The sequence below is a fragment of the Sceloporus occidentalis genome, unplaced genomic scaffold, assembly GCF_023333645.1.
Source record: "Sceloporus occidentalis isolate IW3139 unplaced genomic scaffold, rSceOcc1.0.p SCAF_2, whole genome shotgun sequence".
In the NCBI taxonomy this organism is placed as follows: domain Eukaryota; kingdom Metazoa; phylum Chordata; class Lepidosauria; order Squamata; family Phrynosomatidae; genus Sceloporus; species Sceloporus occidentalis.
In genome coordinates, this window is record NW_028316982.1 from 130,960,505 (window position 1) to 130,987,724 (window position 27,220).

At 40.4% G+C, this 27,220-nt stretch overlaps 1 protein-coding gene across 5 annotated transcripts in view; it reads left to right on the forward strand.

Moving 5' to 3' along the window:
* Positions 1 to 27,220, forward strand: part of ENOX1 (ecto-NOX disulfide-thiol exchanger 1) — a 497,438-nt gene that overhangs the window by 191,279 nt on the left and 278,939 nt on the right. The window contains exon 1 of one of the 5 annotated variants that reach the window (XM_089511010.1): positions 12,436 to 12,534. The exons of the other annotated variants lie outside the window; for them this stretch is intronic. The gene's annotated coding sequence lies outside the window, so the exon portion shown is untranslated. Of the gene's footprint in view, positions 1 to 12,435; positions 12,535 to 27,220 lie in introns of those variants that run through there. 5 annotated transcript variants of the gene reach the window in all.

A 27,220-nucleotide genomic window follows, 5' to 3' on the forward strand; every position in this document is an offset into this window, starting at 1 on the left:
GTCTGATGCCCTATCAGCTATGTCCATAAGCATCCACATGTTCATGGCAGTGTTTGAAATGGAAACCCACTGGAAAACACTGAGGCTGCACAGAAGATTTTTCATGGTATGGTGGTTCACCTCACCCATTTGATGGAAAGCAATTCTGGCTTCCTATGTGGCAACCCACATTTGCTACAACCATATACTTCTATATCATTATGTGAGCTTAAAAATGTACAAATGAAGAAACGTAATCTTCACTCATGGCAGTAAGGAAGATGGCACTATGACAGCTTCATTCATTGTTTCACACATTAAGAGGTTGTAGTGCAACCTTTTAACCGTCATCCAGATGGACAATAATAATAGAATCATAAGGTGGGAAGGGGATCCAAAGGCCATCAAGTCCAAACCCCTGCTTAATGCAGGAAGTTCAGCTAGAGCATCCCCAGCAAGTAGCTATTCAGCCTCTTTTTGAAGATGTCCAGAGAAAGAGTCCCCTTGACCTCTCTAAGCAATATATTCCATTTCTGAAACACTTTTACTGTGAAGATGTTCCTTCTTATGTTCAATTGAAATCTACCATCCTGTAACTTAAAACCTTTAGACTTAGTCCTACCCTCTGGGATGCCAGAGGACAAGCCAGTATCCTCCTCTTTAGGCATCCCTTGAGGTATTTGAAGAGTGAAATCTTTGATTTGATACTGCAATGGTGCTTGGAACCAAACAGCACATGTGCCCTTTCGTGGTTTTCTCATTTGCAGAAGTAACCAGGGATGTGTGTGGTTTACTCCACTGAATGGTGCTAGTATACATTATGTCTATATTTAGCAGACTATCTGCCAGTTTTAAGGTGACACAGTTCCACCACATTTTTGTCAAGTGTGGAAATAATGGTTCAGCTGATATTGTCACAACACTGCAACCAATCTTGCCTTCCCTGGATGTACCAAGTGAATTTCTCCCTTCAGAGGGAAGTATTAACACCACTAACCCTTTTTGGTGATATTTTCCAGGATTACCGTGTATATTGGCAGAATAGATATTTACTTCTAAATTCAACCAGCTGTTCATCATTTGTTGAATTGATCCCTGTTGTGTGCCACTTTTGAAGTAGTCAACATACTCCACGTGTCCTGAAAGGCAACCAGTTTATAGCAGTGACTCTGTGCATAGCTCTTGTTTTCTTTTTGTCAGACCTAAAGTGCCCTGTGAAGTTAAAACATCTGTTCAGATTCGTTGTTGCTTTGAAGTGATAGTGCCCTGAGACTGGATGCTCCCTCCAGTGCTTCATGTGTTTGCTGACAGAAGGACAAGAGAGAGACAGGGTTTGTCTAACCCCCTTTGGAAGGGAGTTCCATAATCTGAGAGTGATGACTGGAAAGGCTCTCTAGTGCCTGCACCAAACATATCTCTGAAGGTGGTGGAAGTAAAGAGAAGGGCGTCTCCTGCCATGCCAATCAGATTTATACGTGGTGGTATGGTCTTTCACACAGCTTGAACTCAAGTTGTATAGGACTTCATGGGCCATACCAAGCACATTGAATTGTTCCTGAAAACAGGTGGGGTTGGGTGCTGTTGAAACAAGAGAGTTATAGATTCCCTGAAACTAGTCCTGGTCAAGGTTCCAGATTCAACATTTTGGTCTAGCTGCAGTTTCCAAAGATTCTTCATGACAGCCCCACATAAATCATATTATAGAAACCAAATAGGATATAATCAAGGCATTTGCACTACAGCTAGATCAGAAACCTCTAGGAATGAGCACAGCTAGCAACGTGCTCTTAACCACCACTGGGAATTCAAGGCTAAACTCAGGAGCATGCTCAAGCTGCAAATCTAAATCTTCAGGGTGGGTGTGACCCATCCAGTGCATCCTGTGTGGCATGCACGATTTCTTTTTGGACAGTGTGCAGGAGATTATTCTTTAGCCTTTTGCGCTCCATCCGCCCCACCAGCAGCTGTGACAACCTGGGAGTAGCTGCTGCTATTTGCTGGTAGGGAGAGCACTGGTACTTCAGATGATGAAAGAATCCTGAATGCCACTATTGACTTAGCTGCCCTGGTCTACAACCGGTTATTTATGCAGGAGGAGAGATTTCAGGTTACAGTTGTCAGCCACTTTCTCTCTGGGCACTAGGAGGGTTTGTTCTTCATCCAAACTGTCACTAGATTCTCTGAATCACAACATCATGTTTTGACCATAAAATATCATGCAGTATTTTTTGTTTCAATACATGACATTGGCTGGAACAAAAAGGACCCCCAAGGCAAAATGCAATAGATATGTCAGAACAGTTTTTGTCCAACATATTTTTATCTGTAAAAAAATAGCAGCTGTGTATGTCAGATGACTTAAACTCAGGAACGCTGTTTACATCTCTTCAGGTGATCATATTGTTAAACTCCTGCCTTGTAAGACTAATTTTGGATGAATTCTGGACGAAAATATGGCACAAAGGAAATAAAATGTTCACTTCTTACTAGGTCACAGTTAATGTCATCGTCACAACCAGAGGTCAGCATAGTTAAACTTGCTTTAAGAACTGCAAAACTTTAAGATAAGAAAGATTATACTTGATGCATTTCTATTACTTACATTTTTCCCAGAAGGGCATTAGAATGAGTTGGTACAAATATAGTTGTGCCAAGTTTTCTTTGGTTGCTTGTACGTTTTCTTGTTTGCATGCTAATCTAAATTCTTTTGCATTATAGAATAAGTTTAATAGCTTTAGGCAGCAATCCTCAAATTCTTACTCTGGAACAGTTTCCTTTGACTTTCTTTTTGAAGGGAAAGGTTTGAGGATTGTGGCATCATCTGCTCTATCATGCTACTTTGCATTAGAAATGGGGTGGGGGGGAGAATATAGGGAGCTTTTCTGATTCACAAATTCAGTTTTTAGGCTTTTGTCAGAATAACTCCTTTGAAGTGAACAAAACTGCAAATCCTTTTTATATTAAATTTAAGTAGGGAGCGTGTTTAAGAATGCTTATGTATTAACTGTAGATTCTATAAAACTGAGTGATAACGAGAACTGAGATGTAGAATGCTGCCTCAAAGGGCCTTCAATTCATTGTCTGTCTTTTGATTATTGCTGAAATACAGTTTTTAAAAAGTCTAATAAAGTACCATATTCTCTGACCCAAACTGGCTTTACTGCTTGTGAGGAAGCAGTTTGGAAGAATAATAGGAACCTGAACTGTCTCCTCTGGTGGCCATCAACCTGCATTTCCTCCTTCACCAAGCAATTTTATATTTGAAGAAGGTAGTGAAGAAGAAACTGTCCCCCCCCCACCACCACCACCAAGGAAGACCTGGGTCAGATGAGATGCCTTTAAACGTTTATTCCTAGTAGGCCAGGGAATAGTTGCCATCGATTGCAGCATTTTGCCAGGAGTAGTTCTGGGTCAGTGTAGCTATCTCCAGTTGAGTGTTATTAAAAAAAATCCCTCCTTTTTAACAGTATGCATTTGCTTCTTTAAAATATCCTTTATTTTTAGTTCAAGGCTACTGCGCGCGCATATATATATATATATATATATATGCACCCAAGTCTTAGACTTAAAGACTTTTAAATAAAGACACTTTTTGCTTTCCCCTTATTTTCCTCTGAGAAGTCCTTGATGTGCGGCACTTTGACAAAAACAGGAAAATACTTTCACTTTTAAAAAAATAATAATTTGCATGCACATTTGAAAAATTATCCCCTGCCAAAAATGCATATTTGAACAAGAAAAGAGATTTCATGTCAAAATAGAACAGCACTTCAAAATCAGAATTTGCTTTCTATCTACACTGGGTAGCTGTTGTTTCTAGATAGTTGTTTTAGTTATTCATTTATTTATTTCATGTATATGTTGCTGAGAGAAGTTTCCCCTGTGGATCTCAAAACTCTGATGGGTTCAGGGAGACCTGGTCCTTCGGATGGTCTGGATCTGAGCCATACAGGGCTTTATAGGTAATGACCAGGACTTTGAATTGTGCCCAGAAATTAACTGGTAGTCAGTGGAACGGTTTTAAGGGAGTTACATGATCCCTGTAGTTTCTCAAGTGGCTTACAGTGTTGTAACTGCTTTGGGTGGTTATTGAGCCCTGGCGGTGCAGTGGTTAAATGCCAGTACTGCAGCCACAGGTTTGTGAGTTCAATCCCAGGCAGGGCTCCAAGGTCCACTCAGCCTTCCATTCTTTCATAGGTTGGTAAAATGAGTACCCAGCTTGTTGGGGACAGTTGGGTTACACGCTGTAAACCACTTAGGGAGTCCTAATTCACTGATTAGTAGTATCAAAATCGGACTCTTTATAGAGAATGTTTCCTCTGATAGAAATGGCTAACTACGATAGACATATTCCATGTGTTTGTTTTATATGCTGCTTTGATTTTTATTGGTATTTAACTGTATAGAGATGTTATGATACGTGTTTTTATGATGAGTGTTTTTTAAAAATTCTGTGAACTGCTTTGAATAAAGTATATTATTATTATTATTATTATTATTATTATTATTATTATTATTATATGCTGTTGCTATTGCTGTAATAGACAGAAGGAGGAACAAATGATCCCCTTTGATATTTTCAAGAAAATGTGTATGAATGCCATTGCCAGATGAGAAGCGTAGAATATGTACTGTATTTGGAGTCATTTCTTATTCTGTGATGTGCACTTCTGCAAAGAAAAAGAAAAGGCTTCCTCTGCTCACTTAAAAAGTGAGAAAGTGGAACAAAAATGTGCAAAAATGCTACATGTGGAAATCTCAGTTCTATTGATTATATATTTTTATTCATATATTATTTTGGCTTTGATTGATGAGACTGAAATGATGCATGCACGACTCAGAGTGTCATACACTGTGATTTATGATGAAAGAAAATATTACATTTTTGGAGCTTGCGAAATGGGAGACAGTAGTTCTTTTACTGGTACTCACAGAAATATACCTGATGAAATGAATTGCTGGGTGCATCTACAGCATGGATTTGTACAACTGTGTTTGATGTGACAAGCACAGGTGTGTCATACTTGCCCTGTTCTTTTTCATTTTCTCTATTACTCACAAGCATTCCTTGGTACAATGGTAAGGGGAAAGTTGGCACAAGTTTATTACTGATAGAGTTGTGAGGAAGATATATCTTCACCATCCTGATTTTTGAGATATGGTTCAGGTATGAGAATGCTGAATTATATATTCATGCTTTTGGGAGCCACAAGTGTAAAGTCATAATCCTATCAGAAGCATACCCAAAGACAGATGTTGTCTTGTAACCTCTTTGCTTCAAACTGGGATTTTTGCTTCGGTAGTTACCCAGATCTGAATTCCTCAATTATTTTTGAACAGCCAACTTGCTTTTGCAAAAGTTTACCCATCCAGTGACTGTTTCTCCCTTCACCTTGCTTTATACTATATTCTAGATGGAAAGTACATGGATTAAAATTAGATGGAAGGTTCAGAATAAAAGTCTGAACCAGGAACACTATAGTTACCCATTCAGAAGATGGGCACTCAATTCAGCTTCTTGTTTTCCTAATTGTAGTCTTCCCTTGTGTTTCCCTGTCAAGAATACTGCCTGGTTAATGTGCTGGATAGGTTCTGCCTCCACTTTCTGAGGATGAAGTAAATTCCTTTAGATTTCTGCTTCATTAGCTGGTATTATTTTTAAATTACACCTTCCTCCTCACACCTCCTCAATTTATTTTCTTTTGGACACTAATCTGTGGCCATGCTCTGATTTGAGTAGAGTAAGCCCATAGATGAAGTGCTGGACACTGATGGGGAACTGACTACAGGACTCTCATTTTCACTCTGCTGTCATCCACATTACATAACTGTAGTGTTCTCTGTGAGAGATTGTTTTGAAACCAACCCTGAAAATTTCCATGGTCCCCAAACTGTAGTGCTTGTCATTTTACTAGGAGTGTTCCTAGAACATCTATTTTTAAACAATAGCATTACTAGTTTGTTTCTTTGCTGTTGTGCACCCCAGCATAGTTTGTGCTGCATTTTGTGGTCCTCATATTTTGATATCTCATATTTGGAGATAGCTTGTTTTTGAGAGATTGATGACCTTTCAGGAACAATAAAAATGTCAGATTCCCAGGGAAAAAAAGGAATCACTCTCCTAGACATGTGGACATCCAAGTAAACAAAGCTATCAAATCTAAGTGCTTCATCCCCCCAGGTCTGCATTTCCTGCTAAAACAAAAAACGAAGGATTGGTTCTCACTAACAGATCAAACAAGACTGCAATCCCCTTTATTCCCTACTGTGTTCCCAAGGCCTTTCCTGTCCACACATTTTGGGATGGCCCAGATCCTGTCAGTGCTTTGTGCATCAATGTTGCCACCATCAATTAATTAGTACTGTATATCAAAGCAATCGAGCACTTTGGAAACTCTTTTTGGGGATGGTCCTTCTGAAGAGCTATTAAATCTTTGTTTCTCATGAAATCACCTTAGCCTTTGGCTAATTTTAAGGTACAAATATGTCTCCAAAACTTAGTTACTGTGCACACAGTGCAACCCATGTACATGCCTACACTCTGTGTATGTTCTGTGACAACCTCAGCTTTCTGGGTTGTCACAGGGTTGGCAGGAATGATTTCCATGTTAATCTGTGTATTGTTCTGTTGTTGATGATAGGGCCTCAGGGTGGGAGGATATGCAAAGGAGGATTAGTGTCTGCTAATTGGTGATCATTATCTGCTGGGAAAGCCCCTGACCCTGGGTGATTTCCCATTTGCATTTGCTGAGTCCTCATTTTGCTATTCTTCAGGACTGGTAGCCAAACTTTGGCCTGATATAGACTGCCCAAAAAGGGTGGTCTGCCGGCGCTCTGGTTGGCTCCGTGAGGAAGCTGCAGCGGACAAACCGCACGGCTTCCTTGCAGAGTAAAAAGAATCTGCAGAAAGCGGGTTCTTTTTGCGGCGCCATAATGATGCTGCAAGTGTGCCAATGGTGCACTTGTAATGTCATGATGGCTCTGTGACATGTGGGCACTAGATGTCTGTCGCATCAAAATGGCGGTGCCCATCTGTACAGGGCGCCACCATTTTGATGTACAGACGATGTGCAAGGGTTGCGGGGCATCTGTAAGCAACGCCTCGAGGCAACCCTGGCACATCATCAAGACGTGCCACGAGGACCGTCTATACCGGGCCTTTGTTCACTTTAAGAGTTTCTTCTTTCTGGTTGAAATTATCCAGATGTTTATGGATTTCAATGGCTTCCCTGTGCATTCTGACCTGATAGTTGCTGGCATGATCCATGATTTTAGTGTTATCAAACAGTATTTTATGCCTAGGATGTATGCTCTCTCTCTCTCTCTCTCTCTTTGTGTGTGTGTGTGTGTGTGTGTTGGTATCCTTGTGTGTATTTGCACTATCTTCTAATAAAGATTCCTTAATTTACCAAGAATCTGGAGTCCTCCCAGTTAGTACTGATATATTTTGGTGCTCTCTGGTCTAATGGTTACTGAAGCCCCTCACAAAGCTCATTCCCCATTTGAAGTATTGCTGACCGCTGGAGGGGGCCCCTAGTCAACCCCACTGTTTTTTTGGGTAGCAGTACCCAGTTCAAGTTGCTGAAACAGATCTTCAGTGCATTTATAGGGTCTTAATTAGTTCCATGTTGACAATAGTATTTCTTGAGAAAGAGACTGGTGAGGATTGAATTTAACAAGCTAGAAATTCATTTACATCACTGTCAACAGACCAGTGATAGCAGTTTTCATCTTTGTAAAGCCAAAGAGTCTTAATTAACCATGCAAAGCCAAGCCAACTCCATTAAATATTTTGCACTATAAGAAGAATAGCTCAATGCAATATAATGTTGGTCACTTGAAAACTGATGGCCCCTCTCTGCTTCTCTGAGGATTACAGGTAAGCTTTCAGGGAAGGGAGCTAGGATTTTGGTGGTTTTAACTGTCTTATTTCCAGATCATTAAAAAAAGGCCCTAGCACTTTAAGCCTGCCAGCTCTGCCTCCAGACTAGAAGAGAAACAAACCTCTGGGTCATAACTGGTAACTTTCCAGTAGGGTTTGCACTTCAGGGAGGACTTTAGCTTAATACATAGATTGATCAGTTTTGACCACCCCATTTTATTGTTGTACGGGGTCCATCTACACATCCTCTAACAGAAATGATTAGATTTTTCTGCTATAGTAGCATATGCCCTTGATAGAGACTAGGGTCAGCAATATTAAATACTCTCCCCTTGCCTTCCTTCAGGTTTCTACATAAGATAACAGGAGGAAGCAACATTTCCCCAAACTTATTTGTATTAATGGAGGAACAATTTTGGTCCACTTATATTTAGCCATTACAACCCTTCCTTCTATTTAGAGGGTTTTGTTTTGCTTAGTTTTGTTCCACTTGTCTTCCATGTGGGAGCCAAAGTGGCTCACACCACGCATTAAAAAAAAGTCACTAAAACCATCTGAAATACAATTTTTTTAAAAAAAGCATTAAGCACAATCAATTTGAAAATATTACTTTAAACAATTAAAAGACATTGAAACCTACCCAATGCACTGCTCCAACCAGTTAAATGTTGAAGGCCTGGTTGTCCATGGCTTGGCCTTGGGAAATGTACAGGCACTCAGGTTGTTCTGGGTCATGCCAGGTGGTCACATACAGTGAAGCAGAGTCATATCAGGTAAAGCAGAATCAAGGCAAATCAAACAAGGCTTGCATTCAGCTAACACATTATAGGAGGCAATGATTCCAATAATAATAAAATAATATTAATAAATTTTGTTTATACCCCACCTCTCTGTCAGTGACAATCGAGGAAGCTTGCAGTTAAAAATCCATACAAAACCCCATATCCCAAAATTCCCACCCTCCCCAAACAAACATTGTTCTCTTAGCAGAGGCCACCAATTGACTGAGGCCTTTCAAAGTCTGGCTGAGGCTCATCTTCTGGAGGCTGCACATTTCCTGGGTACACACTGGAGTAATTTAAGTTGTTATAGTTATTTCTGTAGTCTTGTTGTTTGCACATGGATGAGGGATAGGAGAAGCTAAAGGGGAAATCATCTTGAGAGCCAGATGTTGGTTCCAGGACAGCTACCTTTTCAGCTCAGGAAAGTATACAAGGGGATGTCAAAACCTATGACCATCAGAATCTGAATCTGCAGTGTGACATGAACTCTTGGGCCTGTGAAGTCCCAGCAATAGCAAGAGTTGTACAAAGAAATGTACTCAGCAGAGTAATTTTTGACATATGTTTCTTTATAAATCCCAGAAAGTATGAGGTGGGTGGAGAACTGTGACCCATGCCATTTACTTTGTGCAACTGAGATGTTAAAAACCAACAGAGGTTTTAATGCTAACAACTGTTGTATGCCCACACAGTATTTGGCTGAATAGGAGGGTCTGGGTGAGCAGGTCATCAGTCTCTCCTTCTAATTTCAGACTTGAGAGTAATAGTGCAAAGACTTCTACATGTTAAACATACTGAATTTCCCATTTGAGAGCAGGATTCCAAGCAGGATCACATTCTCTTTCTTCTCCTTCCTTCTGTGGGGCCTTCTGTTGGCATAGAGACAATGCATTTGCTTGCTCTCTGCTTTGTGCTTAAAAGGAAAAGTCAACGTGCAAAGTGCCCAGATTGATGGGAGCAGCAGAGTGTGCAATGTCTGTTGCTAAGCATCGTTTAAAGTGCAGCTCTCCTCTGAGAAGCAATTGCAAATATGGCACCATTGTACTCAACAGATCTTGGCCCCAGGTGGATTTGGAATCATGCATCTTAGTGACACAAACCTGTTCTTAACTGCTGTTTATTTCTGCTCATTGTGCAAAACTAGCATAGATTTTAGAATGAAGGTTTTTTTAAATCACCATTATTGTTATAATTATTCCCTAAAACCTACTCTAAATGCTAAATCCTGCTTTCCTTGCATGTGTGTTGAGATACATTTTTCAGGCATACATTCATATTTAAAAAGTGGGATGGGGTACAATCCAATGGACCAAGCCCTAAATAAATCAGTGGGAGCTGTGTGAGACCTGTTCATTTCAGCAGGGCCCACATATGACATGACAACGGATGGCTCTAACATATGTGGGGAGGGAGGTGCTTCTCTATTTGCATTTTCTACTTTGGATATTAAAGTAGGTGTTTATGTTCCACTTTACACTCACGTATCAAGTTGCAAAGCCATTCACTATTTAAGAGGCAAGAATGGTAAGAGAATTATTTGCTTTTTTAAAAAACCACAATATGTACAAGTCTTCAGCATTGGTCATGCTTGTTGATGCTTAGGGTAGTTGTAGTCCAACAAATTGGAATTACAGTTGACCACTTCTGCTTTAGAGTAAAAGCAGGAATGTAGCCAGGATTTTAGGAAGAGGGGGTCCAGACTAAGTGCCACCATTATAATGGGGCTTGGGCGTGGCGGCGCAGCAGCACACACCATTCATTTTCCTAATGGAAGGGGGGGGGGGTCCGGATCCCAACACCCCCCCCCCCCTGGCTACGTCCCTGGTAAAAGGAGACCAAAAGGAGAATATCCTGCTCAAGACAGTCAGACACTGCTCAAGACACTGTTCATTTGCAGTTTGTTTGTATCACCCTCCCTCACCCTCTCCTTGTATTTCCAAAATGTAGATGAGTAAGTGAATATGTCTGGCTGAAAGGAAATTGGTACAGAGAGTCCTTGATTGTACCTCTTCAAATAGAAGGACTACACCATGTTCCTTTTTAAATCATCTCTGACTTTGGGCCCAGTGAGTACCACTAGAACAGGATGAGCCTGCCCCTCCCCAGTGATTCTCTGGGGACCACATGCATTGCCAAACTGGGAGGAGGTGACAGAAGAAAGGAAGTGGCTGGAAATCCATTTCTGGTTTTGAAAAGCATTTTTTAAAAAATGTTAAAACAATGGGGTCTGTAACCCACCTAAAAGATTAACTGCTGCTTGCTCCTGGTGGCTTCCATGAGCAACAATTTACTTTATTTTTGGCCAGAAAAAAAGTGGTCTGAGGAGTGTGGAAGAATTTGTGTTGTGTGCCTTCAAGTCATTTCTGATTTATGGCAACTCTAAAGGGATGCAAAATAGCTTTGGGGTCCACATGCAGACCCAGAGCCACCTCCATGAGAAAGTAAACAGCAGCTTACAGCAGCTTTCTTTCCCCTCCACTATTGCCAGTGTTCGCATCAAAATACTACAGTTAGGTATTAGACTGTAGCTTTACTTCTTTTCTTTTCTTTCTAGAAGTTTCATGATGTGAGGAGCTTAGCTACAAATACTACTGCAGATGTTTTGCAGCTGATGAATTTCCAAACTGGGCTTCAGTATTGCAGCTAGGTAATTTAATATCCTGGGTACAATGTTCGTATGTGGAATGCCTTTAAACAGCCCACTGTGTGAAGCACACTATTAACAATTTCAACCACCACTTCCAGCCAGCCCATTTTATGCTTTTTTGACTGATTCTAAAACATTTCTGCTATGTTAGAGCAAAACAGAGGAAAACGAAACAGAAATGTTTCCCAATTATGTTTTTTTTTAAAAAAATACCCAGAAGTTTCAGATTTTGAACTAATTTAAACTATAACATCATGCCTACCAAAATGACACAGAGTTTGCTTCTGGAATCTTAATGCTAAACACGTTTACAATGTTGTAGTAGAAAATAGCATATTCTAAATTGAATATAATTATCACCTATAACCATGCATATGCATTTCTGGCTGCTCTCTGACTTTAAAAAAATGATATGAAAGAAAGGGCTCTGAGATGATCATGTCTGTTGGGTTGCTGACAGTATATGTCTCTACCCCCATTACACCATGCCCTTTTCTGGGCGATCATATGGGGGGGGAGCACCAGGGCTGTTGGACTCTGGACTTTGGTCCAGGCCTAAGCCAAATTTATTTTTTGGCTGTCCCAGAGAGCTTAAAATCTTGTTTGTAAGAGAATGGAATTTCTGTTGCTTAGAAGTTACAGCTAAGCAATGACAGAACTCACATTTCAGAAAGAGCGAAACAACAATAAAAAGATAAAATGCTGCTGCTCTTTCCCAGTCAACATTGCAAATACAGGGTGGAAAAATGTTAAAAGTGTGTGTGTGTGTGTGTGCGCGTGCGCGTGTCTATATCTCTATCTATCTATCTTATCTATCTAATCTATCTATCTATCTATCTATCTATCTATCTATCTATCTATCGGACATGTTGAGTAGGAGATTGAGGTTACAGTTCTAATATTTTGCTGACTACTTGGGCATAGAACTATAATAATTGAGAACGTCCTCAGAGTTCTTTGATGATCTAGATTTTAATCACAGTTGGAGAAAAAAAAAGCTTCTTCCAGTCTAGTGCTAAGTTTGGCCGGTCTTTGTGGCATCTGCAGCTATTAATCCAGGAGTGATGGCTGTAGGAATGTGAGGAAGAAGGTCTCATTCCCCCCCCCCAATCTTTTTCTGTTTTTCTGCCCCAGCAAAAATGTATTTCCCAGTGTCTAAGCCTTCAGTGAGGCAGAGGGAAGGGTGAGAAAGCATGAGAGTGATGCTGATCACTCTGCTGAAGCAGCTACAGCAAGAGAAAAAGGTAAGACATACTGGCAGCTGCTGCCCTTAACATCAACCACATAAGTGGGTCTATTCTAAAGCAACCGTGGAGCAAACGGTAATTACAAACAAATTCAGCTGTCTTGAAGGAGGGAAGCCTCATCCACGCCCAAGCTCTTCGGCTCTTGCTTGTGCAAGACTGTATCAAGCTTAGTAGCGCTTACACTATCCAATACATTTCCTTTAGCTTCACTTCAATTAGAGACTTAAGAAGTATTATAGTTTTTCTAGAATAGATAGTCTGACAGTTAGCATGTCTCTAGCTCCAAATAGCATGAATACTAAAAAAATAAAATAAAATCTGAAAATGGAACATTTTACCACAATTTCCTGACATGTGTGAGACGCAGTCCACCTCCTGATAGCAGCCAGCACTTCTGCTAGAGAGTGAGCCAAGCCCCCACCATGCTGTACTTCTGCATGGTCCCCAGATGTATGAAAGGGCTGTCTGAGTTTATAGGCTCACCCATACTGAGACCCAAGGGACTACGAGTTGAATCTATCAAGACTGCTATAGTGTCATCCCAAAATCTCAACATAGGCTTGTCCACTAATAATAATAATAATAATAATAATAATAATAATAATAATTTTATTTATATACCGCCCTTCCATAAGATCAGGGCGGTTTACAACATTTAAAATACACAATATTCATTAAAACCACAGAAAAACTACATAAATCATACAATAAACAAAATAGAAGCAAAAACAAAAAGCCCCTGGGTTAACCAATCCATTGCCTGTGCGGCGGGGAGGGCCTATGGGCCTTATTCGGGGAATGCTATCTGAAACAGGTAGGTCTTCAGATCCCGCCTGAATTGGGCCAGGGAGGTAGCTGAGCGGAGCTCTATGGGCAGCGTGTTCCAAAGGGCCGGGGCGGCGATGGAAAAAGTCCTCCTAGAGGTGGAGGCCAATCTCGCCCCGGGAACCCTAAGTAGTTGCTGCCCAGATGTTCTGAGGGTGCGGGGCGGAATGTACGGGGAGAGGCGGTCCTTCAGGTATCCTGGGCCCAAGCCATTTAGGGCTTTATAGGTCATCACCAACACCTTATATTGCGCCCGGAAGCGAATGGGCAGCCAATGGAGGTCTTTTAAAACCGGTGTTATATGGCTGGCCCTGGACGTACCAGTGACCAGCCTGGCTGCCATGTTCTGCACCATTTGAAGCTTCCGGGTTTGGTATAAGGGTTGCCCCATGTAGAGTCCATTGCAGAAATCCAGTCTCGAGGTTACCAGGGCGTGTACCACAGTTTCAAGGTCCCTCTGGGCCAGGTATGGGCGCAGCTGGCGAATAAGCCGAAGCTGATGACAGGTGCTCTTGACCGTCGCATTCACCTGAGCAGTCAGGTGAAGGGACGAGTCAAGAAGCACCCCCAGACTGCGCACGGAGTCCTTCACAGAGAGCGTGACCCCGTTCAGGACAGGTGGAACCACCGTCATTCCTGGACCAGGGGAACCTATCACGAGTACCTCCGTCTTTTCTGGATTCAGCTTGAGTCGGTTTTCCCTCATCCAGCCCATTACTGACTCCAGACAGGCCACGAGAGGAGAGACGCCATCCTCAGTCACTGCATCAGTCGGAGACATAGAGAATATTATTTGGGTGTCATCAGCGTACTGATAACCCCGCGCCCCATGTCTCCGGATGATCTCTCCCAGCGGTTTCATGTAAATGTTAAATAGCATGGGAGACAGAATGGCTCCTTGAGGGACCCCAGTTTTAAGGGCCCTCTCGTCGGAGCACACGTCTCCCAGCTGCACCATCTGGGACCTCCCGGAGAGGTAGGACCGGAACCACTGGAGCGCAGTGCCCCCGATTCCCACCTCTGCCAGGCGCCCCAGAAGGATACCAGTAATAAGCTCAGTAATAAGAAAAACAAATGCTGCTAGCTGCTTACATCTACAGGAACATCATAGGATAGATTTGGGGAACGGATGGTGTAGGATTGGATAGATTATACAAATGGGTATTCTTTATATTTAAAAAAACCCCTGTCTTTGACTGTGGGGAGAATGGCACAACTAGAAAGGATATGTCCGTTGGGGTGAATGGGTTGATTCTGTGTACTATACGTTTGATTGCAAAGGCACCAGAGTTTATAGGAAAGGACATCTTAGCCAAGGATGGTCCAGTCGGAACTAGAGTTGAAACAAAATGAATTGATTGTTGAAAGGAAGATTATGGCATGCTAAAGAGATTAACTGGACCAGAGAGTTGTAATAAAGGAATTTATATTGTTAAATGAATACAGTGGTAAGAATTCCTTCAAATAATCTATGCATAGGATATTAACTATTTACATATGAAACAAGGTGGTGCAAGAAAAGTCTGCAGATGTTCGTGGTTGAATTTCATATAGATCAATTTGCTCTTTAGCCAAGCCCACCTTGGATGTGATATATGGAATCCTGGTGGCACAGTGGTTAAATGCCTGTACTGCAGCCGTGCACTCAATACCATAAGGTTATGAGTTCAATGCTAGCCAGCAGCTAAAAAAATATGTTGGAGTTGAGGTGTGACTCTAGCTCAGCATTCTCTGAAGATGCCAGCCACAGATGCTAGCGAAACGTCAGGAACGAACTCTTCTAGAACATGGCCACATAGTTTGAAAACCCACAAAAAACTATGGATGCTGGCCATGAAAGCCTTTGGCTTCACTCTAGCTCGGAAGCTTTCTTTCTAACTCTTAGGTGGTATACCCCAAGGGACAGTGTGCTGATCTTTCAGGCTGAAGAGAAAATAGAATAAAAACATCCAAGCAACACAATTAAACACATTTAATCAACTATGTCTGGCATTATACCCATTCTCTTTATAAATGTTGATGGTAGTTTACAGTCAATAAATAAAATGAGCAGGAAATGGGCTGCTTTTTCTTTTCTTTTTAAGAAAAGTTATGTTCCAGAACTTGGGTATCACAGCTGAAAAGATGCTGCCTGTTTGAGGTACCCATCTACTATGTTTGATGGTGGCAAGTCAGAAAGCATTAAGAAGATAAGTGAACTTGGCAGGCAGATTCAAATAGAGGAATGTCATTCCCAACTAAAATATCTAAGCAGCAGCTAAAAATATGAGCAGAATCTGCAAGAAACTAAGCAGCATATTTTAAACTAAACAACTCACAGAGGAAAACGTAATCAATATTGAAGGCATGCCAAAAAAAGTATAGTCTTTACCAAGCAACGAAAGGTCAATAAAGATGAATTTACATGCTGCCCTTCAATTTGCAATACTTCTAGGGCAGCTACAGAATTACGAATAAAACAAAGGATTTTTTAAATATAAAAGGCCAAATACATAGCTCAATAAAACTCAATTTAAAAAAGTACAAACAGCTTGGAGTCAGTAAAGTCTATTAAAAATGTGGTCTATAATTAGCTTAAGTGACATACTGGAAGGCCAAAAGAGGATCATGTTCAGCACCACCAAACAACTCCAGGACAGCATTCCACATTAAGGGGGCTCCAACTGAAAAATCCCTTGACTAACTGTAGAAGGAAGAAAGACTTGAAGGGCCCCTGAAGATTACACAAAGTTCAGACAGTTTCATGTGGGAGGAGGTAGTCCTGTTCAGAGTCTCTGCTCTGACCCAGTAGGAGGCATTGTGCAGCATTGTCTTATGTGACAGTGACATTCTGGATGCTTATTTCAAAGTAGTCTTGTTGCCCTAGCAGCAAGAACATGTTTGAAGGGTATGGTTTCCAGGAGAGTTTTCCTCTTTCCATTACTCCTAGAGCTGTTTTTATTTTTCTTCAATATGGTTAGTGTGACTGCTTTGATATCACCTGCTATTTTATTGTGTAATAAAGCTGTAATGTGAATTCACCCCTGTCATTGGACTGCATTTGCAATTGAACAGTGCACATCCATTTTCCAAGCACTCTTGCGGGAAGATGTGCTTGAGTTTCTATACATCCAACTTCCCCTAGGAAAACTCTAAAATAGAGGAATAAATATTAACTTTATGTGAAGTTCTTTAATGGTAGTTCAAAAATACTATACAATAAATATATGAATATGAGATTTAAAATTATAAGCAAGCATTTTCTTTCCTATAGCCATACATCTAATGTAGACGCTGTAGCACCTTAGCTAGAAGATGTTCCCTTGGCTCATAAGGCTGTTTGTGTTTGTAATATGTATTCTTCACTGCTCACTGCTATAATATAAAAGCCTGGGGGAAAAAACCCTTCAAAGTTTTATTCGTGGCTTTCCTTCCCACTGGTACAGGAAAATAGGTGATGGTGCCAATTGTACAGAAATAACGAGTGACAATATTTTCTTTTCTCATTGAATTATTGGACTAATGAATATGACATCAAAATTGCTCAATTTTCTTGTATCGGTCAAGCTCTTGTACAGAATGAAACTGAACAGTATAAGCAATCCACATGTTAATTCTTACATGAATGTCTTTTGAAGGCACAATGAGGCTTCCCAGGGAAAACAACAGTGAAAATAAAATAAAATGCTTCATTTGCTAACAATTATAGCTAAGAAATGTTCAGGGAGGGGTTTGAAGGGTGAATCAGAGACAGAAGGAGGTGGTGAATGGAGAATATGGGAAAATAAAAATAAAGCAAGTCTGTTTTTGATGCGGGGGAACTGTACGAAGAAAACAGGTGCAGAATGTTTCTTTAATGTTAGGTTTCTATCTGAATTTTTGAGCTCCGGGCTTTTGTTATAGTGTGCTTTTCTCTTTCTAAGGTCTACTCTGAACTACAATTGATGGATACCTTGGAAACCACTCTGTTTGTTCTACCTCTTTATTAACATTGGGGGGAATGGATTTTATAAATGTCATTTCACTTGGATTTGATTTTATTACCATGATAGCCAACATATAATGAAAGTTTTTTTTAAAAAACAAACAAACAGCTGAAAAGCATCCTATGCATATTGAATTATGATACAGAGAAAAACTCAGATCCAGTCTTTAGAATTATCAATTTAAAAAACCTCATCTATTACCATGGCTATCATGGTAATAAAATGTTGGACTAGATCCCCTGTATATGTTTTTTTACAGATACACAACAGCCAGAAAAGTAAAAATTATAACCCTATTTCTTTTATAAATAAAATCACGGTGGGTCATAAAAATGTCATATACTATCAGTTGCAAAATCTCACAGATATGTGGCTTGTGGGTGGAGTGTTCTTAATCTGAAATGTTTTATTTGCCTGCGAACAAATGCAGAACACTTTTCTGAACTGTTGTAGTACTGCATGCTCTTACTCCCAGCCAGGAAGCATGGACTGCAAAGGAAAGTGGTAGAGCACATGATTTGTTGTTTTAATTTAATGGAACATACTTCTGAACAGATTTTCTTTAAAAAGTCATAGATAGGAATGGGAAGACATTAATATAGCTAGCTGTATTTTTCACTCCAAGTTCCAACCTGACCAGACCCCTGAAAGTGTGTGATTCTGTGAAGAAGCAGATTAGAGAAAACCATAATGGGAGTGTTGGGATGGATTGTTGTTCTTATTTTGCTGATATCAACTTAAGTTGGCCTATTAGTGAGAGAGATCCATCAACTCCCCTTCTCAGGTTTTGCAAACTCAGACCCATGGCTTCTTTGATCAAATCAATCCAATTCTAATACAGTTCCCCTCTTTTCCTACTGCTTTCCACTTTACCAAGAATTATTGTCTTTTCCAGTAAGTCACATGGTCTCATGATGTGTCCAAAGTAAAACGGATTCAATTTAATTGGCTTCTGCAGAGAATTCAAACTTGATTTGGTCTAGTACCCATTTATTTGTCTTTCTAAGCAGTCCATGGTATCCATAGCACTCTCCTTCAGCACCACACTTGAAATGATTTGATTAGTTTACATTTTGAATTTAATTTTCCCTCCCTCCCTCCCTCTCTGTCTATATGTAAAATATAAAAATCAGAAGTACTATGGCATGGATGATTCTGGCTTTGATTTCTAATGATATATCTTCACACTTCAGGATGGAGTTCTTCAAATAACCTGGGCCTAAGCCATAGTTAAAGATTTTCTTTACTTTACCTTAGTTATCAATCAAAATGAAGACTGTCATTTTAAAAAAATCAAAATATTGTAGTTGTTTTTTCACATTTTAACTTTTGTATTTTGTGAATGCTTTTTTATCCCCTGTAACCCTCCTTGAGTTTTGAACTGAGAAAAAAGCAGGATAACAATTGTAAGCCTGACGGCAGGGAACCGTCTAACTAAAATATTGTATGTGCAGCGCTGTGTAAATTTACAGTGCTTTATAAATAAAGGTTAATAATAATAATAATAATAAAGTTGTTGTTGCAACAAAAACCATTTTGATTACATTAAAGCAGTGATACCCATTTTTTTTTCTGGCTACCATCCCCTTTTCTCTTAGGTGACAACCCTATGCATATTGCTTGATATTAGGTCTACTGTTCTACTGCAAATTCAAAATAACCTATCTTGGTCACTTCTAACCTGATCGCCCTTGGAGCAGCAACTGATCAGCTGAATGAACAGCAACTGAGAAGCCTTATATGCATGCCACTCCTGTAGCAAAGGCCAGTGTGGACAAGAGGCCTCTCTGTCACTGTTCAGCCACCTGCTTGGTTGTCACTCCCAAGGTGACCAGGTACAAAGTGAGAAGCTTCTCCCCAGTGAGGAAAGACTCTCAGTCCTGCTTTGTTGGGGCAGAGAAGGGTACAGCCGGTATATATGTGTGTAGAGGATTTAACTGGAAAATTGCATGGACAGGGAAAGGGAGAGAATTTAACTACAAGAGCCCTCTGATGCAAAGGATCCTTTCAGTGAATTGACCCCAGAGACATGTCTTCCACACACAGCTTCAGTTGTTCCCCCCAACACACATAGACATATACAAACATTGCTTCTTTTGTTGCTTCTAGTTTTGGCCTGACCAGCGAAACCAAACAGGAGCAGCAGTGTCCCAGCAAAGCTCCCAAAGCTTAAGCAGGGTCCGAAATCTGAAAGCTGCTTTTTACTGCTGCTTCTTTCCCCCTCCCCCTGCCACATACTCTAATTCCTTGCTCCAGTCAGTCAGTCTGTCTGTCCCAAAATTACACTCCAAGCCATAAGAAGTAATATCCTTCACCCAAGCTTTGAAAAAGTTCCCCACCTGCCACTGCCACCACCAGAGAAAGATGCAGCTAAGGGAGGGAGCTCATGCAGGCAAGAGACACCACCAAACTAATGATCAGCTAGCCTGCGTTGTGGTTTTAAGGGACCCTGAAAAGAAGTTTCATACAACCCTAATCTCCGTCATGGTCCTGAAGGCTGCTGTTTCCCCTTGTCTTTCTTCTGCACCACTACTTTGATAGAAAACTCCCTGGTGCCCCCTTTCTTCCTCACCACCTCCCTGGATCTTTCCACTGAGGCACTGACGGGTATACTGCCCACTTTTGGCCTCACTTCATTAAAATTAGCTAATTTATCTGTGGTTATTTTTTGTTTTTTAAAAAATGGTCAGCTGCAACTCTGCTTTTGCACTTTCTTCCTTGAATTTCATCAATAGTCGTTCCAAGTGAGAGGGGATGAGAGGGGAGAAATTTTTAAAAGGCCAAGATAAAATGTATGGGGGGTGGATGGGTTGGAAAACTTTCTGCTCTCATCCAAATGCCTAGCAATAACAAACACACGAGAAGATTTAAAAAGGAGATTAATGTGATTTACTTCTGAGTGGACATAGGGAGCATGTGGGTTTAGCTAAATGGGTTGGCTACTAACAGATAGCTCAAACCTTACTAAGCCCTTCAAAACTTATAACCCACAAAAGCAAAGGGTGAGTGGGAATCAGAATAGGAAGAGAGGAAAAAACCAAGAATAGAAAAAATAAGGGTGGGGTTGAGAAAACTTTTCACTTAACTGTCTAAGTGCCTAGCACTGTGTGTGAACAATGTTATAAATCTCAAGACTGCAAAGGAGTTCACTGCAGCTCACCCAATAATAATATGTAATGTGGTATATCAATCACAGTGTTGGGAGCTAGAAATAAATGAGCTAGAAATAAAGATGGTAATTCATCTTTGTCATTGTCATCACAGGCTTCACTAGGGGAGTGTGGGGAGTGTGGACGGCACCCAAAGGGGATGACACCACTGATCCTCAAACATCTGCCTTTTGGCAGAAATGGGCTGTGGCATTCACCTGCATCCCTTAAAAATGCCAAAGGGATGGTGGGAGTGAGGTGAGCCTCAGTTGGAGGAGAAAGGAGAGGCCCCAGGGTTTGTTGGTTGGTTTGTTTTTTAAAGAAATTTTAAACTTTAAGTTTTTAATTTAAAAAAAACACTAGAAATTCATTTTTAAAAATTCTTTTAAATTTTTCTTTAACAGCATCACATCTTACCAAATCATCACTTTAACCACACGAAACTATGTGCATGTAAATCCATTTAGGGTGTAAGTGTGATATTGTAACCTAAAGATATAATTTTATTTTTTTATGGAGACTCAGCATGGCATAGTGGTTTGAGTGTTGGATTACCACTCTGGAGAACAGGGTTCAATTCCTCGCTCAGCCATGAAACCCACTGGGTGCCTTGGGCAACTCACATGCCCTCAGCCTTAGGGGATGGCAATGGGAAACCTCCCCTGAACAAATATTATCATGAAAACCCATGACAGGGTCTCCATAAGTCAGAAATAACTTGAAAGCACACAACAACAAAAGTTGTTTATGTCACAACTGTTACCATTACATTCAGTGATATATGGGAATTATGATTTGTAACTAACATTAGTACAAAAATTTTTATTAAGGATTCTATTATTATTATTATTATTATTATTATTATTAACCTTTATTTATAAAGTGCTGTATATGGTATGGTATGGGAGGAGGTCAGTGGGGAATGGGTGACACCATGAGTTACTGCACTGGGTGATGCCAACCCAAGTGACACCACTGGTTATCAGAATAAAATCAGGAGAGGAGAAGAACTGAAGAAAGTCTTAACCCGCATCTAGTAGAAGGATATATAGGCCAGTGTATGGTAAGACAGGTTTAGGATCTTCAGTTACTGTAGTTCTGGTTTTTGTTTAACAGGCAACTTAGTCTGCCTTCCAACAGAAAGATGCGGCACATTTGTTCCAATTCTAATGCTTCTCCTGAGCCCCTTCCTGTTTGCCAGAATCTTCAAGAGAAAGAACCATCAATGAATTCAACATTTTAAAAGTATTTTAGCACAATAGAGGATTAACTTCAGCCTTAACTGGGAAATCTAATGAGTTAAACCACACTAGGAGGAAAATCTAATGAGTTAACAATTAGGTTGTCTAGACAGTTATTTCTAAACTCTGCTGTAGGCATTGAGCAAATTATTTGTGAAATACCTGACATACAGCCCTTGCATAGGTTAAACCAAAATCACAACAAAATATCAAGGGGAAAAAACAGCAATGCCCATTATATTATGATCAAAATGTTGGCCTGCTAGATTTTTTTTTTTTTAGTATATTGAAATAGTATATTCTCAGCTGTAGAACACATACACACACAGTGAGAAAGAGAGACTATCCACAAGACAATCTTGAATGGTTTCAGCATTTTCCATTCTGCACAGAGAAATAGCAGTCAAAAAAGTAAATCAAGAGATCCTTAGGAAATTAATTGCTTTTTCAAGCAAAAGTTTTTCAATTCAACCACTGATAGCCTGAGTATTGATGAATTGTTAGCACAACAATTTTACTTTTCTTAGTGCAGGAGTACATCTTTTGCATGTTCTGGGACATCAGTAGATTTTTATCAGATGGCTGCTGATGTTTCTATATCCTGGCTATGAGAGGATTCTCATAGCCAGGATATAGAAACATCTGCAGCCATCTGATTTGTTTGCTAGATACTTTGTTGATTAAATCACTGGCATCCAGTCTGACTTGAAGGCTGTCATTGAAACAGAGGCCAAGCCTGAGGTGTCCTTGCATGATTTTTTTTGCCTGGAGCTCTGTCAAATGCTTCCCTAGATATCAACAAACAGCCATATATAAGCTTGACCCTTCTATGTCCATTCTGCTTAATTCAAAGCCGTGAAATAAAATCTGTCTCTGTTTTAGAATGTATTTTAAAAAACTTTTTTAAAGAGAATGAAGAATTTCCATATCTGTGGAAGAAGGTCATAGTTAGCAGTCTATGTCATTGCATAATTTGTTTACTAAAATATTCCCTTTCTGGGGAAAGTGATAAAATGTGTGGATGTAATCTTTTTTGCCTTACCAGCATGACATCTGCCTGGAGTTTGGGACAGAGTCTACCATAGAGGGGAATCTTGAGACAGATAGGAAAAATATTTATCTGTTGATCTTACCAGGTCACTAAGGGGCATTTAGTTCAGCTCAGAAGCTTGCAACTCATACACCTTCTGTTGAGATGTGCTGAAAAGAGTCTAATTTTCCTACCCTAGACAAGAAGCATGCTGCAGTACTTTTCACAATTCAAGTAGAAGGCATGGCAGCAGTTGACCCTTAAAGTTACAAAAACATGAACAGTGGCTGCTAATTTCAGTTTCCCCAGAAGAACTTTAGCCTTAGGATGATGCTTATTTATTAAATTTGTAGCCATCACATTGCCAAGCTTGTTCCAAAGGCACAACATGCTTGATCACAAAGCAGCAGTGCCACAGCTATTCAGAACTGCCCTGATTGGATGGGTACAGAAGACGTACGAATATATAGAAATAGATAAACTAACTTTTCTTATTAAAGGAAAGGTAATGGAAGATTTCCATAAAACCTGGGAACCTTTCATATTTTATATGAAGGAAGAAAAAGGGAACTTTGCAGGATTAATCATTGAATGAATGGAAACAGTTACAAAACAAATTAGGCTAAATACACATAAACGTACCTGGTAGAAAATTCAGAAAATATTTGGAAATAAAAGAGGAAAAAAAGAGAAACAGAATGGCCTGTACCTCACAAAGACTGGGAAGAATGTCTTTGGTAGTAGCATGGCAAATCTGATGTGAATTCTAGAGAAGAAAATGAGAGAGACAATGCATTCTACAGTAAAACGCAAAATCAATTAATAGCTGAGAACAAACAAGGCTTCAGATCCCTAAAAAACAATGCACACTTTGGGAAGCGAACAAGATGAGCTTGAACTCCTAGTTCAAGAAGGTAAATATGACTTTATAGGTATGATGGACAGTGGAAGAAAAATGGCAAGGAGGGACAGATCGCCAAGGAAGAGTACAAATATGTAGCCCAAGCTTGTAGGAATAGTATAAGGAAAGCTAAAATGCAGAACAAGCTGGGACTGGCTAGGCAAGCAGGGAACAGCAAAAGGGTTTTTTTCAGATATATTCAAAGCAAGAGAATGAACAAGGAAACAGTGGGGTTGCTGTTCAGTAAGGATGGTAAAATGCTAACAGATCCCAATTAAAAGAGAGTATTATTCAATCCATATTTTGAGTCAGTTTCTCCCCCACAAAAAATTCTGGGACATGTAGTTTGGTGAGACATTTAGCGTTCTCTGTCAGAGAGCTCTAGTGCCACAATACAGGTCCCAGGATTCCCTAGCACTGAGCCAGGGCAGTTAAAGCAGTCTCAAACTCATGTATGCACACACACTCACGCATGAACCATAGTTTCCAAAATAAAGAAAGTATTAATTCCACTGTGTTCTACACAGTCTTCCTCTGGGGTACTGCATTTAGTAGTTCTGGGTGCCTCATTTCAAGAAAGATATAGAGAAGTTGGAGCAGGTTCAGAGAAGAGAAACAAGGATGATAATAGGTAAACATATGGAGCATGGTTGAAGGTGATGAACATGTTCAGTGTGGTGAAGAGAAGACTGAAAAGTGACATGGAAACACTATTTAAATATCCCAAGGATTGTCATAGAAGAGGATTCAGGTTTATTATCTGGTGCGCCAGATGTCTAATAGTTTTAAGATTCAGGAGGGTAGATTTTTGTTGAACATTAGAAAGTAATTATTGACAGTAAGAGAAGTTTGACAATGGAATGAATTACTTTTAGAGGTGGTGCAGTGCTCATTGTGTCAACTCCCCATTGCCTTCCTCCCATACACCATACAGAACTCTTAGTAATATTTTTGTACTATTTTTTTGTACCAATGTTACTCATAAATCATAATTCATATATATCACTGAATGTAGCGGCATTAGTTGTGACATAAACAACTAGCAAAATTAAAACAATACCATATGCACAACCTAAATGTGCATAGTTCTATATGGTTAAAGTGGACATTTAGTAAAATGTGATATTTTTAATGAAAAATTGAAAATAATTTAAAAAATATTTTTATTTTTTTAAAAAAAAATTAAATGGGGCCTCTTCTTTCTCATCCTACTGAAACCTGCCCCACTTAACCCTCACTTCAGCATTTTAAAGGGACGCAGGTGAATGTCACAGCCCATTTTTGCCAAAAGGCAGATGCTTGGGAGCAGTGGTGTCTCTCCCCTTAGGGCTTCCACTGGTGTGGTCCACACCCCACACCCCCCCAGTGCTGCCTCTGAGGTGATGGGGTTTCTTTATGTGGATGGATTCAGAAAGAGGCCAGACAGCCACCTGTTGGAGAAGCTCTGGCTAGTGATCCTGCACTGAACAGGGAATTGGATTCAGTGGCCCATGGGGCCTCTTCCAATTGTATGATTCTATACAGTGAAAGCAAATGGAGGTAGATTTGTTACAAACCTTTGACTGCTGCATCTCCCTGACTATATAGTTTAGCTTCTGTTATTTTCAAGAATCAGATTGTTTAACCAGGAAGATAGCACTCCCGGAGCCATAGTCTGGTTCTCTGGTTACTTTTCTTTTGGTGGAAGTATTAACAAGGCTCCTAACATCTGTTTAAAATTGCAAGGTTTCACTATTTACCATTAGGAACATATAGTTTATGCTGCAATTGATTGTCTCCTGTCCAGTGGCAGACTGCTCAACATGCCAGCCCATAAGTGTAAAAAAAGAGATAATCTTGATCTTAAGAATGCTGTCTCCAGGCTAAGTGAAGAACTGGTGACCTAGAAGCAGAACAACTGAAGTGTACAAAATCTGCACATTGAGGTTTGACAAAGCATATGATTCTAACATATGACAAACATATCTGGCTGGGAGAAAAAAAATCAACGCGATCATGCAGGACATATTACCATTTTTCCAAGATAGGGAATATCTTAAGAATCATGGTTAACAATTAAGAATCTAAGAATATCCAAGTTGGATCTGACCAAAATTTTGTCTAGTCCAATATTTTGCTTTCTCAGCAACTAACCATATGCAATAGCACCTTGATTTATCTACCACTTCATACCACACTAAACACTCTCTAAGCAGTTTACAACTAGAAGCTAATTGCCCTCAACAAGCTGAGTACTCTTTTTAGCGGCCTACTAAAAGATGCTAGGCTGAGTCGAACTTGAGCTCCTGTCTTGGATTGAACTCACAACCTTATAGTTGGTGAGTCAGTGTCTGCAGTACCAGCATTTAACTACTGTGCTGCAAGGGCTCCTATGCCTACAGAAAGGCCACAAGAAGGACATGAGTGCAGTGTTATCCTAGTGACAAAAAATAATAGACTTGTTGGGGTATTCTTTTTTGTCTTGCAGAAATAATAATAATGATATTTATTTGTATACCGCTATTCCAGCATTAGATCATAGCAGTTAACAACATTAATACAATAAAAACATAATACATATCCCCAACAACAAATATCCCCATCCCAAAAAACATACTATACAGCACATCGTTAAAAACATTACAAGACAACAAAATTAGCTGGATAGAAACAGTTGTGTATTGGGGGAGAACAAGATGGAATTAGGACACATGAGGGAAAGCTTGTCGGAAAAGGAAGGTCTTGAGATTTTTCCAGAATAGATCTACAGGGGAGACAGAGTGGAGCTCTTTGGGAAGCGAGTTCCAAATCTGAGGGGCTGAGGTAGAAAATGCCCTTTGCGCGGACGAGACATATCTCATCTTAGGAACCCTCAAAAAATGCTGCCCGGTTGATCTGAGAGTGCGGGGCGGACTATATGGGGAGAGGCGGTCCTCCAAGTACCCTGGGCCCAAGCCATTTAGGGCTTTATAGGTTAAAACCAACACCTTGTATTGCGCCCGGAAGCGAATAGGCAGCCACTGTAGATCTTGCAAAATGGGTGTTATATGGCAGGTTCTGGAGCATCCAGTGACCAGCCTTGCTGCCATATTCTGTACCAATTGAAGCTTCTGGGTTTGGCACAAGGGTTGCCCCATGTAGAGCGCATTGCAGAAATCTAATTGAGAGGTTACCAGAGCATGTACCACTGTTTCAAGGTTCCCCCGGCCCAGGTAGGGCCGCAGCTGGCGTATCAGCCGAAGCTGGTAACAGGTGCTCCTGACCGTCGCATCCACCTGAGATGTAAGGTGGGGCGACTAATCCAGAAGCACCCCCAGACTGCGAACTGAGTCCTTCAAGGGGAGCGTGACCCCATTCAGGACAGGTGGACAAACCTCCTTCCCCAGGCCAGGGGAACCTATCACGAGCACTTCCGTTTTCTCTGGATTCAGGCTGAGTCTGTTTTCCCTCATCCAGCCCATTACCAACTCCAAGCAGGCATTTAGAGGAGAGATGCCATTTCTAGTCACTGCATCAGTCGGAGACACAGAGAAACATATTTGGGTGTCATCAGCGTACTGATAACACCACGCCCCGTGTCTCAGGATGATCTC